Source organism: Mirounga leonina, unplaced genomic scaffold (genome assembly GCF_011800145.1).
Source record: "Mirounga leonina isolate KUSES-001 unplaced genomic scaffold, KU_Mleo_1.0 Mir_174, whole genome shotgun sequence".
Lineage (NCBI taxonomy): Eukaryota > Metazoa > Chordata > Mammalia > Carnivora > Phocidae > Mirounga > Mirounga leonina.
Window position 1 is genome coordinate 72,660,203 of NW_023270451.1, and position 20,493 is coordinate 72,680,695.

Below are 20,493 nucleotides of genomic sequence, written 5' to 3' on the forward strand. Positions count from 1 at the left end.
CTGGGGGTATTCCAGTGTTCACAGAGTATACTTTCATTTAAATTTTGTTTTTAGTACGAAGCCTCTTCCCTGCCCACTGCTTTGCCTGACATCCTGAGGGCAGCACTTCCCTTCAGAGAATAAACTTTCAGCTTCTGTCTGATTGAAAGAGAAGTGTTCACTGTGTTGTATAGGGGGTGGGGGGGCTTCTAGATCTGGGTTTTTAACTGTTCCATACTCAGATTTTTTTTTTTTTTTAAAGATTTTATTTATTTATTTGACAGAGACACAGTGAGAGAGGGAACACAAGCAGGAGGAGTGGGAGAGGGAGAAACAGGCTTCCCACCGAGCAGGGAGCCTGATGCGGGACTCGATCCAGGGACTCCAGGATCATGACCTGAGCCGAAGGCAGTCGCTTAACCAACTGAGCCACCCAGGCGCCCCCATACTCAGATTTTTAACCAAGCCTGCTTTCTGCTCCATCTTCACCCTCAGAAATTCCTGGGGCTTCCAAATCCTGTTTTTCCTGGTTCTGAGGCCGGAGTTGGCTTCTTTCTCATCCAACGGCCTTCCACTCCACAGGCCAGAGTTCAGTTTCTTACTTCTGCTAAGACACTTACCAGCCATTTGTCCATTTTCCATATTCCAAAAGTTGGCTGACATCTAGAGCCTGTGTTGACTCCCTTCCAGTATTCTTTGCCTTGTAGGATTTACTGATGATTTTTTATTTCTGTGCTATCGTTTTGATGGGGTTTGGGAAGGAGCAGAAGTAAACGAGCATTGTGAAATATATCTGCCCCATCTAACCACCTACTCAAAATTTTCAGTCTTTCATCTGAAGTTCTGTTTTTTATGATTGAAAAATCCTTCCACACCTCATCATAAAAGTACTCACCTGCAATTTTTCCTAGTCATTTTAAAGTTTTGTTTTTCAGGTAATCTAGTTTCTTTTAGTGTGGGGTGGGAATTTTGAATCTAATTTTACTGTTTCTATATAATCGATGGTGGCCTTACCATTAATAGGAGAGCTTACCCTTTTTTCCCTGATTGGAGTGTCTCTGCTATTACTTCAGAAGTGTCCATATATGCTTGGGGCTGTTTCTAGGGTTTCCACTTTATTCTACTTATCTATTTGTCTATTCAGGGCAATAACACTCATAATTAGAATTGCTCTATAAAAACCTTAGTACTTATTTTTAGATCTTTACTTTTCCATATGAATTTTAGGATTGTTTTGTCAAGTTCTACAAGGTATATCATTTAGGGATTTTAGTTGGAATAATAAATGCATAGGTTAATTCAAGGAGAATTTACATCTTTATAATTTTGAGGTTTGCCATTGGTAAAAGTGACATATTTCACCATTTATGCAGGCCTTTTATGTCCTTAAATCCAGCTCTGCAATTTTCTTGCACTATTGTGTTACATTTATTCCCAAGTAATGCACACTTTTGTTATTAATATGAATCATCTATTTTCCATTATATTTTAAAATTAGAGACAGCTGGTTACAGGAACTCTGGAGTTTTGCATACTGAACTTGATTCCAATAATCTTGCTAAACTCCTTTATTAATTCTAATATATTTGTTGATTCACTTGAACTTATTACCCACATGATCATATCATAGCAAATAAAGACATTTGTTTTATTTCTAATTCCAATAGTTCTTATTTCTTCTTTTTCTTTCTCTTGGTTAGGACCTCCAGCCCTTTTTTTTTTTTTTTAATTGTAGAAGAGAAGGTTGGCATCCTTGCCTTTTCGTTGATTCTAATGGAAATACTTTTACCATTTCACCATTAAGATGATGTTTGCTATAGTTTTCTGGTAAAGGTCTCTTATTATATGTTTAGAAAGATTCTGATGCTGGTTTTTCAAGAGCTTTTTTTTTTCAGTATGTGATTGCTAATTTTACCAAGTATTATTCTTTGTCTATTGAGACAATCTTTCTCTTTTTTTTCTACTTTTTAACTTTTAAATTGCCACCATTGAATAATCTATCGCTAGATTTTCAGGTTTTGACCATCTCTGCATTGGCCTTGTCTTGTTTTACATTTGTTGGATTCAGTGCACTAATTGTTTTCATCTAGGTTCATAAATACACTTAGTATAATTCCCTTCTTTTTGTGCTGTCCTTGTTGTCCAGTTTTGGTATCAACATTTTACCAGTCTGATTTTATTGTTTTCTAAGCTTGAGTTTCTGGAAATACTTCGTTTGAGTAAAAGAAGATGTGTGTGTGGAGGGGGTGGATTTTGCTGCCTTTCAAAATGTTAAGAAGATCTGTTTTTTTCAATAAAGCAAATATTTTAAGCTGGAAAAAATGTATTTTCTTTATGGAATTAAATGAAGTGATTTTAATTTTGAATGAAAAAAGGTGTGGCCTGCTTTTACTTTTCCCAAACTGACTTACAAGCAAAATTTAATTGCCCACTGCTGATCTACGTGATTGCAAATACTCAGTTGGAACTGAAAAAAATACGAGTCATCCAGATGTTTCCAGATGTCTCTTTAGAGTTGTTATGGTTTGATTAGGTAGATATATCCTATGCTGGACAAGCAGTTCTTTATCTGGGATGGTCTAAGTGGGAAATATATCTCACAAAAATTTCCCGTATAAATCATGTGTATTTTTAGTGTTGTTTACAAATGACTTCTGGAAAAAGCAAATACTATGAAAGTGAAGTTTCCCGTGGCAGAGATTGGCAACATATATTTCTTTCTTTCTTTTTTCTAATGAAAATTTGTTAAATTATCCTTCCAACCATATGGTTCTTCCACAGTGTCCATTTTCAAATACATAAAAAAGGCTGAACGGTTGCTCATCCACTATACCCTGAGTAGGAGGTATTCAGAATTTATCTAGGGAAGCATACTTCTTTTTTCTAAAGACAGAACCCAAAAATATTTAGCTATTTATCTTCTAAAAACCATGCAAAATGCATGCCCTTTCTATGTTTCCTGCTGATAATATTTTCCCCATTTGTAGTGCAACTTTTCTTTCCTCTGGAAAGCTGGTACTTATTTTGTTCATAGATTGCAAATTATGCCCTGATGCTGTTTCACCAAAAGGCATTACTCACACAAGCGGGAAGAATGCGGCTTAGGATTGAATCAGCAGTGGCCATGGAAAACAGTGCATTAAAACAGGCCTCACTGAGTCACAGACCATAGAGCCTAGAGATCCCGGGCACCAAACATCTCTGGACACAGGTCATATCTTCACACATACGTCACCAACTGAGTTGTTTTCAGAAGTCATTGATGTCTGCACTGCAGCATCTCCAAACTCAGCAGTTTACCAGACTGGGAACTGTTCTTCTGTTTTTACAACCTGTCCAGATATGGGACAGCCCCAGTAGCAAAACTAGTTGTGTTCCCAAAGTTTATTTCCAAATCATTCATTTGGGATCAGAAAACATTTTCCCATAGGAACAATTTTATAAACGGTGGTGCTCCACGAATGCCTGGTTGAGCCACAGGGTCCTTGAAATGCTGCGTTGGCTGTACTATTCCCACCAGCCATTATTTATTCGTTTGCCTGGGAAAGTGCATTCTGAGTTCTAACTTGGGATGCCTGAAGCGCACCTCTCACTCAGCCTGGCAGCCTTCTCTGTCGCTTTTTTAAGGCTGTGCTGCAGTAGCAGTTGGGAAGAGGGGATAGGCAACCTTCCCAAGAAAGAGATGAGCGTAGGGTTGATATAGTTGCCTCTGGGTAACTCGCTAATTAATGCTAGAGGGCTGAAGAAGGAAACCACTGTGTGGATCAATTACTTCCCAAATCTTCTGTGTAAGGCACAAAGGGCAGGGACTTCTTCCTAAGTAGAGATCGTTTTTAAGTCAGATCTTCATAAAGAGGTAAAGGCTTATATGGTAAAAACCTAAGGTTTTTGGAGACCAAGCTTGTGGACTTGTAGTTAGCCAGGGAAAATATCTTAAAGTCTTCTTGGTCAGGGATGAAACAGTTGCCAAACACACCAAACACATAGCAACACTGAGAGTAATCTCTCACCTGGCCTGACAAATAGTAAGTGCACATAATGTTTTGTTGTTGTTGCTGTTGAATTAAATACTGATTGACTAATTGAGTGAATTCTTTATCGAAAAGTGCAAGAGCACAGATTGTATGCACACGTGGGCCAGTGAATTTCATTCTGATTCAGCATCTCCTAAATCTGTCCCTCTCAAAGCACACAATGAAGACTTGGTTGGAGCACTTTGGAGAAGTCACTAGAACAGCAGAGTCATCTCTGTGGGCATGTGCATCGTCTACACCAGCCCCAAAGGAGGTGCTGGGTCTCTTCACATCCTCTCTGTTGTGCACAGTTGCTAGCAATGTCCCCCTGTTGCCAAATCTGAGGGAGGTGGAGAGGGGGTGATGTGGGAAACCAATGGCGATCGCCAAGCCCGTAGGACCCTGCCTCGCTGAGTTTCTGGCACTACACTTATTCTGGAAAACATTACTTACTAAAAAAGACCTCAGCTTTTTTTGTCAGTTGTTTTTATAACACATGTAGACATATTTTTAGGGGGCTGTGCCTCTTTAGGTTAGAACTTAGTCTGTACGCCAGTGGGTCCTGGCCATTGCAGGCTTTAACACTGTATAACAATTTAATTTCATTTTATATCCACAGCTACTTTTAAAGGAACTATGCCATTAGGGCTCCCTCAAATCAAAAAACCCTTCCCCACCCCCACGCCACCAAACTTAACGGACTGCTCACTTTTAAGTTTCATAGACTGTGCTTTCTTTTTAAAGTTGCATCTGCGTTCTACAAGACAGCCTCTTTCTCCAAGATTAACATTTCTTATGATTGTTCCTGACAATGGATTCACTTCCAGAGGCCCTGCTAAGGATAACCAAAAAAGGGCATGTAGCTGGCTGGTTTTGGCAGCCTGCACGCAGTTTCAGAGCTTTTTCGGTCTTGGTTTTTCTGATGAGTGATTTCCTGAGCATGCCTAGGGAATGACAGGCATCTGCACAGGCAGGCTGCGTCCACCTCGGCTGGCCTGGCCGGGTGTCGTCATTGGCTGCCCGATTAGAAAAACTACAGGACAATGCATACCGCCGACTGCCGACTGTAAACATAGGGGATATGTGTTCACTTAGCACGGGCTTCTGGGAGGGGCTAAGGAAGGGCGGTCTGGAGTTTTATTGAATAGAGCCGTGTGTATTAGGCTGCCTGCCTGCCTGCCCTCTTGCTGTGCTCCTGCTAGAGAAATCAGTCCTTCCTTTCCGACTGAGTCCCCAGGAAGAAGGTGCAGCCTGCGAGGTAAGCCACAGAGGGCTTTTCTTTTAATCTCTTCCAGAGTCTGGGGGCTTTCTCTGGGCTTCACTCAACATTCTTGCTTAAGGTAGCTGGAGATGCAGGATTGTAAAAGCCAAGAAACCATGCGAATTCTCAGAGCCAGACTGGGCTTTGCTGCCCTGCAGATGTTCCCGGAAGACAAACAGGATGAGATTTCAAGTTCTGTTCTTGGAGTTGGGACGAGAGGAGAACTCACGTAGAGATGTATACTCAGGGACCACCGGCAACCTTGATAAGGAAAGCCTTTTGTTTAGGAGTGCCACAGGGACTGTATCTGATAGCCACAGGCCAGGGTCAACAGGCGGGCCGTGCTCATGTGCCCACACCAGTGGTCTCTCCTGCATCTTTTATTCCCAGACATCTAAAGAGGTTTTACTTTAAAAACAACTTTTTAGGTTAATGAGAAGCCAAAAAAGTAATGGTTTTTAACCAAAGCCATTTGCAGATTGTTCTGCTACCAGTTTTTAAGGCTGGACTTCTAGAGCTGCAAGGAAATAAGGTCAGAGGTGGAAAGAGCATTTAGCACCAGTTGGGTTAACATAACTGATCTGATATTTGCCAAGACAGGAAGATGCCTACCATGATCTGTTTCCTATAAAACCTAATAATGAGAGAATGCGTGTGCTAGTGGGTGTGTTTTTAGAAATCACGTTTAACATCCTACCAAGCTGTTCCTTAAGAAATCTTATTTTCTGTTTGGAAGTGTGCCTGTGAGTAGAGAATGTGAAAAGATGTAGTTTTGCAAAGGTGTTCCAGAAAGGGAGGAAGCAGGCTTTCATCTCAACATAGTCACACACATTTGGGCATCTTAAACAGTAGTACAAGGCAGCCAGGTGGTAGTAGCCTGGAATTCCTTTTAGAAATTGCTGGTTGTAAAGGGTGAGGGAATTCTAGTGCTATGGTAATACATGTTCAAAAAAAGTGGATGAGAACAAAGTACTTGGTAATCATAGATCCCTTCTGTTAACAGGGCTATGCAGATGGACTTGTAAACTGGAATAGTAAAATCTTTCTAATGTATTTGGCAAAACCAGGCGTGTAGGGCTAGAGCTTAAGTGAATACGAGGTGGTATGTGGCAAGAAGGGCAAGTCTGATCATTTTTAAATAAACTTGGATATTAAAGGTTTTCGGCTCCACATGACTGAATTGGATTTTGTTCTGTCAAGTGAGGTGGTTTTGTGTTGAGATTCATTAAATAATCTTTTCTCTTTGTATTTAGAAGTTTAGGGATAATTTTCTTGAGAATGCCTCTCTCTCCTCCTAGAAGTGATATATGAGAACAGAGTTCCCTGTGAATTTCTTTTCCTGGAACAGTTCTGAGTAAGTGTGGGGGAAAGGGCTGCAAGCGAAAGCTATAGTTTGATTATTGTCCTTCCCTCAAAGAGATCAAGTTCCAAACTATTTTCACAGTGTTTTTAATGTCAATCAAAATATGGAGAGCAATTTCTTTTTCAACTGTTCTCTAAACCATGTAGGGAATGCAGTTTGGAAGGAAATCTATAATCTTGGGATTTGCGGATAAATTCCATTTTGAAACCAACATCTCCAAATCCCTGAAAGTTCAAACTCTGCTGCCACCACGCTCCCCTCTCTTCCTTGTGTGCGCCCCATCCCCCGACAACCACAAAAACACATTTTTCAAAATAAGTGTTGTACTCTCTGAGTGATGTGCTGGAGCAAGGGGATTTGCTGTTTGACTTTATATTGAACTTTGGGCAGCTCTTGGTGCTACTTTCCTCCGGCTGAATATTAGCTAGAACACAGCTCCCCAATTGGGGAGGTACATGGAGCATGATGAAACTGCCATGCAAAAACTTTCATTTTAATAAAATCATTTAATAAAGAGAAGTACAATGGCAAAGGTCTAGAATAACAAGTCACTAATAAAAAATTGATCTCAGTACACACAAGGAATGCACAGTGGATGGGTCCATAGGTGACATGCTAGGTTGTTTCCACTGGCTCAAAGCCAATGGAATAAGTAGAATAAATTAAATAATTCAGATCGAAAATTTGCTTTAAATAAATATGCAATTCTTGTATTAAAGTTAAGAGGAGAACCAGGTTCAAACTGCAGCTTAAAGGCTTTAAATGAGATACATAAAAGCATACCTGATGCTGAGGCTATTAACAATTCTGATTGGCTCCTGTGACTGGCCTGAGCATTTCCTGTTCTGTGGCAGATGGAATAGGTTGGTCCTGAGTGCAGCCTGGGTATTCTCTGTCTGATAAGCCTAAAATGCACCTCAGTAGGCCTTTCCTTAAAAACACATATAGTTGGGGCGCCTGGGTGGCTCAGTTAAGCGTCTGACTCTTGATTTCGGCTCAGGTTATGATCTCAGGGTTGTGAGGTCACCCTGCGTCAGGCTCCACACTGGGCAGGGGGCACACTTGAGATTCTCTCTCTTCCTCCCTTCACCCAATAAAAACAAACAAAAAGAACCCCCACATATAGCTGTCATGGAGACAACCTCATGGTATCTTCATGGTAGCAGGGCTGCTCATCAGTGATTCTTCAGCAAGACAGAAAAGTGACGTAGAGATAGGCATGTAAGGGAATTAGCTCAATCCCCATCTGCCTGCAGTCTATCACATGTCTTGGAAATGTGGTGGGGTGAGGCCATGGTCGGGGGACGGGGAAAATGCTGACAAAGTGGTATGTAAATAGCATGGTAGGCCTAAGGAGGAGGTTAGATGCTGCCAAAGAATTTTCAGACTTTAAAAGAGTTTTCTGGGTAAATTCTCTCAGAGCCTGAAAATAGAACCATTAGATCCTTACTGAAAGTCCTTCATCTATCACGCTAATCCAAGTTTGTCATTAGAGAGATGCCCATAGGTTCTGAGTCCTTGGGTAATTTAAAGAGATACTTGTAGCTCAGGCTAAACTCAGGAGCACTGCTATGAGAGCTCAGTCCCACCACTGGTTCCCCTGTTCAGATAGCCCAGACCTTTGAGGAAGCCATTAACTCTTTGACCTCATATGTGCAATGGGCATTATGATGCTTCTCCTACCTCCCATAGTGGTTAAAATGTCCAAATGAGATGAGTCTGTTTGCCCCTCTTTTCTGTAGGCTATATACTCCAAACTGTGTATAATTTGAGGCCTCTGGACATTAGGCTCATCTTGACTGTATCCTCCGCTCCTTGCCTAATATCCCTGATTATCTGCTCCTTCCTCATATTTGAGGACCTTTGAGTGGTACCTTGTGAATCCTAGTTCTTTCTAGAACCCCGAGTCCTGGGAATAGTGGTCTACCCCAGTGTTATCTAAACTTTAGCTTTGGTGATCAGACACCAGGAGAACACAGATATCAGGAGGCAGAATAAGATGGGTTATCAGTGGTACAAGGCCATATCCAGGAACCAGGAAATCTGAAGATACAGTTGAGTAGAAGACCAATGACAAGGTGCTGACAACAGAAAGGCCTTAGTAAATGAGGCAGCTTCTCTGCCTCTAGCCAAAAGCATGGAACTAATCCCAGCATGTCAAGCCTGGGTCTTGTAGAGAGGATGAGGTAATCAGGAGCACCTGGCTGTGGTTCCTGTTGGTATTGAGACCAGACTGCTCCATGGATCTAACCTCCCCCCCCGCCCCCATTTCCCTCAATCTTTAGTATCCCCAGCTGGCTCTCCTGGGACTGATCCTTGGTGGCCTCCCTAATTTCCCTACCCCCAGTCCTCTGTCTCTACCAGCTCCCCTCGCTCCTCCATCCCCAGGCCAAACAAGGCCTTTCCTGATGCAACACTGACAATCTGCAGTGCCCTAGCTTTAGGGTGAAGCCCAGAGACTAGCGGAAGGGTCAAGCCCAGTTATGTTCAAGATAGGGGAAAGCCTCTTCACTTTTTTGGGCAGAGGGAGAAAAGTTAGAGCAGACAGAGTAGATGTTGAAGCAGTTTCTGTGGAAAAAGAATCACTCTGCCTCTCACCCCCAAACTCACAGTTGGCTGGCAGTGAGTGAGGGTGGGAGGAGGACAGGAAGAAAAGGATGGCTGGGCGCAGGAGGGAGAGGTGATGGCATAGCCTTGTCAGTTGTTCATCCCTCCCTTGTGGTTGCTCCAGGTACCTCTGAAAGCTGATAAAAACTCTAAACCCTTGCGGTCCCTTGTGAAGCCACCTTTTGTGATTGACAGGTGAGAAACCTTGAGCTGGGGGAGGTTGGGGTGGGGAGTGAGGTGAAGTCTTGATTTCCATTGGAGACAAGGGTGGGTGGGATCAGAACATGAGTGGAGGTGTCCTTCCTTGTTTCCCAGATTTTCTGGAGGAAGAAAGGATGGTGTGAATACAAAGATACATAGAAGGCCCCCATTGCATATGGCCCCCATTGCAAAGAAAAGGAGATCATCTCTAGATAAGCAGTTTTCTGTGGGGAGCTTGTAGGAGTTGGAGAAGCTGGGACAGGCTGCTGCCAAGCATGTGCTGAGAGAGCAGCACGAGCTTAAGAAAAGGATTGCTAGGTAGCAGTCAAGGAATAATTGAAAGAAAGTCCTGGGTGGGGGGAGATATTTTAAATGAATTGAGTGTTCTTAGTAAGCACTCATTTTAGTACATGGCTTTTGTTTATATATATATTTTAGTGATGGATAACTTCAAGATAAATTGCTTTTTAATCACTTCCTGAGGCTTCTGGCATTGTTCTGTGAATATACGGATGAAAACACTTGACTGTAAGGAAATCATCTTACTTGGAAAGTACTTGGAAAGTACTTTTGGAGTACTTTTATATGGACATGTTAAGTAGGAATATATAATTAGTTCCTTTGACACCCACATGTAACATTCCCTCTCGCTTGTCTCAACCTGGGGACTAGGCAGATTTCACCTGTGTGCTAAAGATGGGCCGGACCAGGGAAAAGTGCCCAAGGGGTCCAAGGGCCAGAAGCATCGAGGACATTAGTTCCACTGGGGTTAGGAGGGCTAAGCCAGAATGGATATAAAGTACAACAATGGACTAATGTGTGAATCACAACCAGCTAAGTAAAAGTAAAACAGCAAAAATCAAAAGGCAGGCGGAGGTTTAGAAACCAAAAGCCTGTTTAGCAAGGCAGTGTGCAGACAGGTACGGTAACATGGGTGAGAACACCTGGCACAGTGTTCAGAACAGAGAAACCCTATGTTAATAGGCTGCGGTAGCTCAAGTAAAGGGACAGGATTATAAGATACATATGGGGGTGGGGGGAGGGAGTGCCTGGGTGGCTCAGTCAGTTAAGCACCCACCTCTTGGTTTTGGCTCAGCCATGATCTCATGGGTTGTAAGCTCGAGCCCCGCCTCGGGCTCGCTCTCAGTGGGGAGTCTGCTTGAAGATTCTTTCCCTCTGCTCCTCCCCCAACTTGCACACACATGTACACGTGTGCATGCATGTGCGCTCTCTCTCAGATAGATAAATCTTAAAAAAAAGATACATATGGAATAATAAAGGGATGGAATCACAAGAGAATCCAAGAACAGAAGCCATGATAGGACCAGGATCCATAGAGAATAGGGTTGGAATCAAGGTGGGTCAAAGTATCTCAGCAGAGGTCTATGTGCCTCCATTAACGTAACTCAGCTGCAGCACATGTGACTGCTCCTTTCTGCTGTTCTACAGACTGGAAAGTTCCTTCTGTGCTTCCTGGTCAAATTCTGAGAGGAGACCTGAGTGGTTCGGCTGATAACTATGGTCTTTGGCAAATCCCTTAGCAGGAGGATATCAAAGGTTACTGGCATGCTTATGGGTGGATTACCAGTGGGACTGACAGCAGTAGTCACCATCACTCTGGGGAAAAGAAAAAGCTCAGTGGGCAATTTTAGTTAGAAGAGAGAGTTAGGCATGGAAGGCAAATTAGCTGAAATGTCCAACAGCTATCAGTGAATGTCATTCCAATTTTTATGTGACTGAATTCCTGGAGAGGCAAACACTTAATATCAGGGTCATATAGTACTTGATGACCACTTTGGCACTGCCCAATGAACTGATCTTAAGGGAGGTTAGCTGGGAAGCTTGCACCCCTGATAATTGAAAAGATAAGAATTATCCATTTGAGAAGGATTCTAAAGAAAAACCCTTGAGTGTTTTTGTTGGCAGGAAACTTGATATGAGTCATAGGTGTGCTATGACTCCTCCCAAACTAAAGCAATCTTTAAAATTCAATAAATAATGATTTATAATTATAACAAATAAAAACTACATCTCAATGTAGATTACAGTACTTCATAAACTTACTGCATAAAAGCTAGTGTGCCCAATCAGTGAAAGTTTCCGTTCTTTGCAGTGTTTGTAGTGTAATCTTTCATTCACTGGACACCTGTCTCGATGTCTATCAGGGGAAGTAAAACAGAACAAAACAAGACAACATGCTCTGTTCTGGGCTTGTTCTTCAGAGAAGCATTCACACGTATGCCTCCAGGAATGAGTGTCAGGGACCAGAGAGGGTCAGGAGAACAGAAGATGAGAAATAGATAAGGGATCTAATCCCAAAAGAAGGAAAATCAGGGCCATGTGGATGTCTTCAAATATTTGGAGTACTTTTATATGGAAAGGGGAGAAGGCATTCATGTTTCTCAAGACAGAAGAACTGAATACATGTTATCCTGTATTTCTAAAGCTGGGCAGGGTCTTAGGAGGCATTTAGCCCAGGAAGCACAAATCATTTTCCGTCTGTTTGCCAGCTCCAAACAATTGGTAGCGACCACCTGGAACAGTGTGTTGAGAAGGATTCTGAGGCTGAGTCCCAAGCTCACTGGGGGCAACAAATGCTCTCACTGACAGTGATGTCTGTTGTGGAAGAAAAGGGACATTGCTACTCAGGTGCCATGTATTTCACATCATCGATGTAGTCCATGGGTTCCTAACCTCTGTACCTTGGATCCTGGGGAGGACACAAAATTATTGCAAGAGGTGAACAAATCCATATATGCAGCAAATGGTTTTGATGTATTGTAAATGATACATCTTACATAATACATGCTACTATTTTCTAATTATATAGATGCATTATGATGATAAAATGTCAATTTACTTAAAAGAGTTACTGAATTCATAGTAGTTTTGGTATTGTGTTTTCTCAGTCATTGCACTTAAAACATATAATTATATTACGTGGAAGTTGGGACAAGAAATTTAGGATTTTAAGAAGAAATTCTTTAAAAAAAAGAACTAGTGATTTTTCATTTTCCAGACACTAAAGCCTAGCCACATCAAGTAAAATTATACATGCATTTGTAGGTTTCTTTGATTAATGTCAGTAAGATTTATAAGGGCAGGAAGCATCTTTTTTTTTATTATTATTAACGTATACCCAGTTCCTGGCACATCGCAGAAGCCCAATATTTGTTGAATGAAAGAACAAACCCAAGTGACTTGACCAAGGTCTCCCAGTTAATTAGTGGCAAAGGTGGTTCCGGAAAACATAGCTCCTAAGTCCCAGGCTGCTACCTATTTCAGTCCACTGGATTGCTTCTCCTGAAAGAAGCAAGAGAGACTGTCCCATTTTAACAGTTCAGGGATTTCGATTATACAACACAGCCTGATTTGCTTATAATCTATAGTCCAGTAGATCTTAACCAGCGTCTTAATCAGGATCAACTGTAGGGCTTTTTGAAAACATAAATCCCTGAGTCCCCATCCCTTGGAGACTGTGATCCAGTAGGTCTAGAGCAAAGTCCAGCATCTGTAGTTTGTAAAAACTCTCTGGTGATTCTGCTAAAATACCTTGGCTCAGAAACAATTCTGTACATCTCTGCTTAAAATAATTTATAGTAGATATATGGCGTAACTTATTCCTCAGAAGCCTAGTTGTTTAGTTTTGAGTAATTTCTTTCTGAAAGTTACAGCTGTATATTCCAAATAATCAGTTTTCCCGAAGAATCTCTTTGGAAGAGCTAGAATATTTATCTGAAAATTCCTCCAGCTTCCCATACTCTTTTGGTTTGGGCGCAAAGCTATCAACTCTGTCAACCCTGTAAGGTCAAGCTTTCTGATGAGATTTCCAGTGTTTGCTTTTGTAAAGCATTGGAAATGTGGCAAGAAGAAAATTTCTCATGGTATTTCCACTTCCTGTTCCAGCCACCATTACTAAGTGAAATTTAGGCTTTGGGGGAGGGGTGAATTGAGGGGAAAAAATCTCTTTTAAGTATTTCTGTCCTTAGGATGTTTGTTTAGGTTACTTTAGGTATTTAACTTACCAGGAAAAACAGAAGATGTTTTTCTCTGTTCTCAGCCTTGGGGTAAGAAATGTACAAATCCTGAGTGGAAGAGGGGAGAAGCTCCCTCCACCCTCACCCTACCTCTCCTCTGAGGCCAGGGCCATCATAGCCTCTGGCTTAGACGTTTCCAGGGATGGCCCTTTCAGAAGCATGTGAGCCCTAAGAGACAAGAGGCCTCAGGTGAATGCTTTTGCAGAGCTGAAAATCCATCTCTAGGGTCTTCCTTTACTCAGTAGTCAGGAGTTACATCCTGAAGATGTAACCTACACAGAAGAAGCTATCATATTCAGGGCAGCAAGTACATAAATTATACTCACTAAGGATTGTAGAGCTAAAAGTATCTCTGCATGAGTAATGTGGTCCAATAAGAATGCCAGAATTGCTACTTATTTGTACAGATGCTGCTTGGTTTACAGAGCAGTGCTTCCACTGTGTACATGAAGGCAGTACTTGCTGGAGAAGAGCAGCTAAAAAGGAAGTAGATGAGGATCCACATGCATAATGACATCACACCGCCTGGGTCTCATTTCCCTCTGACACTGTCCCCCCTCTCCATGCACCCGAAACAGTAGTGTGGGAAGCCAGCGCATACTAGCTCCCAAAAGCCAACTGTTAAATTTTTAAGATTTTGAGGACTGGCTATTAAACATAGTCATTATTAGAAATTAACATATATCAACTGACAATTATATTAAAAACCAAGGTAATAAATACTCAAAACTCATTCCTTCCTAATTATTATGTTTTATTATTATCTGTGCTCTGGAGGTTAGTTACATTTATTGTGTCTGTATGAGGGAAATACCACTGAAATTAGCAAATGCTACAAATCAGAGCCCCCCCCCCCCCCCCAGGCCCAGAGCTTGTTGTGAAACATTTCCTAGCACACCTAAGGTATCGGGTTGATAAAATTAGCCTCTACGCAGGACAGCCAATCAGAATACCTCTGTTATTTTGTTGCATGAAGATTCATAATGTATGCTTACGATTGTATATTTATTTGCTTACTTGCTGATTATTTCTTATGCTCTAGAACATAAGTGCCATGAATCAGGGACTTTGGGTTTTTCAATGCTGTGACTTGAAACTAAAAACGTGCCTCACCCCATACATAGTAGAGAGTTAAATGAGTAAAGAAATAAATGTCCAGGGGCGCCTGGATGGCTCAGTCGTTAAGCGTCTGCCTTTGGCTCAGGTCATGATCCCAGGGTCCTAGGATGGAGCCCCGCATCAGGCTCCCTGCTCAGCCAGGAGCCTGATTCTCCCTCTCCTGCTCCCCCTGCTTGTATTCCCTCTCTAGCTGTCTCTCTCTCTGTGTCAAATAAATAAATAAATAAAATCTTAAAAAAAAAAAAGAAAGAAATGTGCACAATTTATTTCTTACTGATAAGAAAGCTGAAGCCAGTATTCATGTTTGAACTCATTGATTCCTAATTATATTATTACTTAGTGCTTACAACAGTGCCCGGCACGTGCTAAGTAGCATCTAGGTGTTTATTAGATAAAAATCAAACAAGTAATCTCCATACAACAACCACATTTACAGATGAGCAAACTGAGTTACGACTCGGTTAAGTGACATATCTAAGGTCACAAAGCTAGGAAGTGGCAGAGCCAGGATTCAAACCTGGATAACCTGGCTCCATAGTCCACACGCTCAGCCACCAAGCTGTGCTGCGTCCTAATTACTCCAATGATGGAGAACCCTGGTTTGTGTGTGGCTCTGGAGGTGTGACCCATTAGAGCACACACTTTGGAATCTGGAAGACTTGAGTTTGAATCTTAAATTGACTATTTCCCCGCCCTGTTTCTTTACCTATAAAAAGGGGATTATTATTCTTCCACTTTTTATTTTTATTTTTTTAAAAGATTTTATTTATTTATTTGACAGAGAGAGACACAGCGAGAGAGGGAACACAAGCAGGGGGAGTGGGAGAGGGAGAAGCAGGCTTCCCTCTGAGCAGGGAGCCCGATGCGGGGCTCGATCCCAGGACCCCGGGATCATGACCTGCTTAACGACTGAGCCACCCAGGTGCCCCATTCCTTCACTTTTTAGTTATTATAAGGATTAGAAATAATGTCTCTAAACTGCTTTGTACATGCTGGCACTAAATTAAAAATCATCAGCTATCAGCTGTGATAACCATGAGCCGATCTGTAGGCATGCATTCCCGTTAGTCTCCACGCCCCGAGCCACACTTTCCCAGCTTGGCTACTTCGTGGTCATGATGTAGATGGAGCAAAAGAAGCCACCTTCTCTCATGTCAGGTTCTCCCTGAGGTGGGACGAGGACCAGTAGACAGCACTTAAAGGAAACCCTGTTCAGGTCAGCGTAAGCACTTTCTAACCAGATCTGTCTGTCTCTGGAGCTCATGCAGCCCTGCTCTGCGGAAGCAGACGACCTCCACCATCCCTTTCAACCACAGAGGTTTCTCCTCTGCCCTTATCATTGGATGTGCACTGACTTTAACATTCTAGATCATCTTTATCTGGTATAGCTAAAGGGGTTTATTATTCCTGAGGCTGGGTCATTTTGTAGGTTTTAGTGTTTTAGATATGGAATGAGAGAGAGAGACGGGGGGGGGGGTGGAGGAAAAAAGAAGAGAGGAGAGTGAGATACAGAGAGAGAAGAAGATTGAGACTTATCGGAGAAAAAATGCTGAATTTGGGAGGGACAGTGAATCGAAATGGATGGATAGTTATCCCAAGGCCTTGTAGGTTAGAGATGGGTAAGAAGATAAGCTTGCTGAGTGACAGTCACAGTTCTAGTTGAAGATGACTATCTCAGGGCTGTAAAGTAAATTAAAGAACTTGCCCAAAGTCACATAACTGGCAAATGGCAGAGCCAGTTTCAGTGCCACTCCTTGAGTCTAGCCCTTCCCATTTCCCTCCAGCTGTCTGCTCTGTGTCTTTCCTCAGGAATACGATGGAAACCAGAGTGGGAGGTTTCCATAACCAATCATTATAATTTGTCAGGGAGCCACACTGCAGTTCAAATAGACAAGTACATTGTCATTCCCTGCCATATAAGGAAGCAGGGCTAAACACCATTTCTTTCACTACTGACTCAAGAGATAATTCAAGTGAGAGACAGGATGAGAATCTAGGCCCATAGCAGTTAAAAAAAAAAAAAGCCTGCAGAAATACTTTTGTGTTTTCCTTTCTTGGTAGCAGAGACAGTTTAACAAGCAGGTTACACCCTTTTCCCTGATTCAGGGGAAATATTCTGGAATTATGTACTGAAAGATGAAAACTCTTTGTCCGAATATATGAGTTATTTTAGTTTTTGATTATGTCAAATTTAGATATTCAAAAGGCCAAGACAGAGCTGGTTCTGTGAGGCTCAGGTAGGAAGTCAGGGACTGTACCTCTCTGTATAGGTTGACTCAAGAAGTTAGAGTCCACTCACCTTGCCAGCTCTTCTCAGAGATAGTATTTATTAATAAGTCTTCACATGTAAGGTTGACCTTCCTGCCTCAAACTCAGAATATTCGCGTGATCACCCTTTGCCTTAATAACAGTCACAGTGGGGGTTTCAGAACACAGGCCCTATATCCAACTTCATGGAGGGAGAAACCAAGGCATGAGCAATTGAAATTATTTCCTAAGGGCCAGTCAGTCCAGTCTTGCCACAGGGAGCGCCCACTCTTTTAGACAACTCAAAGAAGCATTACTTAGTCTTCTCAGCGAAATGAGGAAACTGAAAAGTCTGGTCAACTTCTAACTCCCATCTTTGACCAGATTGCATCTGAGGTATTAGTTCCCTAGGGCTACTGTAACAAAGTACCACAAACTGGATGGCTTAAACAACAGAAATTTCCGGTCTCACAGTTCTGGAAGCTAGAATTCCAAAAGTAAGGTGTTGGCAGTATCGGTCCTTCTGACAGCTCTGATGGAAGGATCTGTTCCAGGCCTCTCTCCTTGGCTGGTAAATGGCTGTCTTCGTGTTCACATAGCATTCTCCCTGTATCCGTATCTCTACCCAAATTTCCTCCTCTTAAAAGACACCAGTCACATTGGATTAGGGCCCATGCTGATGACCTCATTTTATTTTATTGTATTTTTTTAGATTTTATTTATTCATTTGACAGAGAGAAAGAGAGAGCACAAGTATGCAGAGTGGCAGGCAGAGGGAGAGGGAGAAGCAGGCTCTCCGCCAAGCAGGGAGCCGGATGTGGGGCTCGATCCCAGGACCCTGGGATCATGACCTGAGCTGAAGGCAGCCGCTTAACCAGTTGAGCCACCCAGGGGCCCCACATGACCTCATTTTAAATTGATTACCTCTGGAAAGACCCTGTCTCCAAATAAGGTCACATTCTGAGGTACGGGCGTTAGGACTTCAACATGAGAATTTTGAGGGAGACACAATTCAAGCCATAACATGCTGCAGTTCAAAATGGTGATGGAAGTCCATACACCATATTTTCTGAACCTCTAAATGCCAAAGACCCTATTGCTGGTAGTATTCCATCTTCCCTCTGGGTCTAGGAATTGCTTAGCTCGAAATCACTTGGCCTTTTGAACTTGCCCTTGACATTTACTTTCTGCCTTTTGCAATACAAAATTCTGATCCAGTAAAAAGTCAAAAGAGGTCTCTGAAATGACGCACTGAAATGCAGCCTCACATACTGTGGCCTATCTGTGGAAGCCCATGAAACCGCGGTGGCAGACTGTCTGGTATGCAGCCATCACAAGTAGGGGAGGGGGCTTGGTGGGAAGGCTTGGCTGATGCAGCCTCTGAGTCTGCGAGGCAGGGCCCTCGGAGGACGTAAGCAGCAGCAGGCGAGACTTCGTGTGTGCCGGTGCAGGGTGGAAAGCAGGGATGGCCATTTTCAGTTATTTTTATACATGCTGATCATAACCACGAATTCCCACATACAGGGGAAAATATTAGAAGCCTGCACATATTTGTGCTCTGAATCATTTGCCTTTTGTCTTTGTTGTCTTCTGTCTCTTCTGCATTCATCCTTAAGTTTTTATACCCTTTTCCTCCCAACGGTCTTTCTAAGTTTATCTGTGTTTGGCATAGTTGATTATAAATTGCCCATGCATTATACCTTGTCTCCTAACCCCTCTCTTCTTTGCCATTGTTTCCCTTTACCCCTTCCTTAAAGCTCTTCATGGTTCCATTTCCTAGTTTCAGTCTTATTTATGGCTACACCCTGTCTTAGGCCAGAGGTGGTAGATAAGGGGGTGACAGTGCCATTTATTATCCAAACCAGGACACTTTTGAGAGGGAAAGGAGGAGATATTAATAATTTCCCTAAAATAACAGTCCTAAATGGAGACTGTCCCAGGCAAACTGGGATGAACAGTTATCCTATCCATGGTGCACTTTTCTGCCTCCATAGACCTCACTTCACCTAGCAACCATTCCTTCTGTTTCTGTACCTTAAAAAAAAAAAAGAAAAGAAAAGAAATTGTGTTCTGATTCTTCTTTTTATTTCTACCCCAAGAAATTCAGTGTGTGGTTCTATTTTTCCTGATCCCCTCCTCACTTCTCTTCCCTTGGGGTCTCTTATCTCCTTTTGTTTTGGTACAATCTTGCCTGCATCTCAGGGAGGCCACTTTCTCTGCCATTAAACATGCAGGACAGATTTCCTGCCTGTCTAAACACATACGCACACAACCAGCACCACCAGCGAATGTTACAAGCTGCCTTGGGTCTCAGATGAGCTCTTAGTGGACTGTCCACCACTTCTTCAGTCCCTTCGCCCAGAGCCTAGAGCAGTCTCTACACCATGTGAGCAGCTGTGTCTAGCACTGTCGTGTAGACACATGCTGTGTGTGTGTCTGGGATCTTACAGGATATGTTTCTGATGTGTGTACCTGTACACAATTAGAGTTGAAAATATATGGCCTGAAACATGAAGAGAAAATGAGACTCTAAGCTAACTGTGCATTGCCTTCATCATGCCTTCGGTAATCTGGGCTGTTTTCCCACCTAAAGCAATATGTACCAAAGGCCTGGCAGCACGCTATAGGTTTAACATAAGTAGAAATAAAGTTCAAGGTAAAAAGAATAAACATTGACTTAAGTCCCTTTCAAGTCTTGTTCTTTTTATGATTCAGTCATATGCAACTTAGGGTTCATTCTGAAAAATAACTTCCATGATCAATTCAGGCCATGCGAGGAAGGCCTGAACCTCCTTCTCAACTCTAAAATGAGAAAGGGAGACATTTTTCTCTTGCAACCCAATCCGTAGATATCTGACAATCTTACCAGTTATAGCACTATGTCAGCTGGAAAAAGCTCTTCTCCTTTTTATCTATTTGCTTACTTATTTTAGGGTTTTGACCATAAAACTTTCTTTCTCCCAAAAATTAATGAATGAAGGTGAAAACAATGAAAGAAGATGCTTTATGGAAGGAAATAAAGGTTTTGGTAAAGTTTCCTCCTTCCTTCCTTTCTTCTGACCACCTTCCCCTACCCTCCTCCATCAATCGTCTCTTTTCTTCTTCTCCTCCCTTCTCTTTCTTCCCTTCTTCCTCCTTCTCCCTCCTTCTCCTTCTTCTATTTTTTATTTCTTCTCCCATTGAACTTTATACAGTTGGAAATGTTCTGCTGCTGTTGGCAGCCATATACTTTCACCATGATGGCCTCATGTCTCTGTAGCTTAGATAACATCTTTTAAAAAAAATTGATGATAAGAAAAGGAAAAATCAGAATACTTCAACCACATTCTGCAGGGTAGGTATACAGTTACAGTAATGGTGGAATGGATATATCTACCCAAGGAGCTCTCTAACGCCCTAAAACTGGGCAGAGTGATTCTCTCAGCCTGCCCAGAACTGCTGACCTACCTGTGTTTGAGGAAATGAGGAGTGTAGGAGTGAAGATTTTTTTTTTTTTAACTTTCATGCTTTTCCATATTTCTGTTCTTAGATATGCTGTTAACATAAAACAATTACTCTTTCTATTGGGGATAGTTTCTGGCTTGCTAGTTCTTTTTCCTGAGAGTATTTGCAATGAGAAGTAAGTTTTTGACTTTTGGCTCCTACATTTTGCAGGGGCCTCAGATT

General features: G+C 42.2%; 1 protein-coding gene across 3 annotated transcripts in view; it reads left to right on the forward strand.

Moving 5' to 3' along the window:
- Window positions 1-4,943: 4,943 nt before the first annotated feature.
- Window positions 4,944-20,493, forward strand: part of CALD1 (caldesmon 1) — a 182,700-nt gene continuing 167,150 nt past the window's right edge. Inside the window, exon 1 of one of the 3 annotated variants that reach the window (XM_035021150.1) lies at window positions 4,944-5,250. The gene's annotated coding sequence lies outside the window, so the exon portion shown is untranslated. The remainder of the gene's footprint in view (window positions 5,251-20,493) is intronic. The other 2 variants (XM_035021145.1, XM_035021149.1) reach the window with 2 other exon arrangements.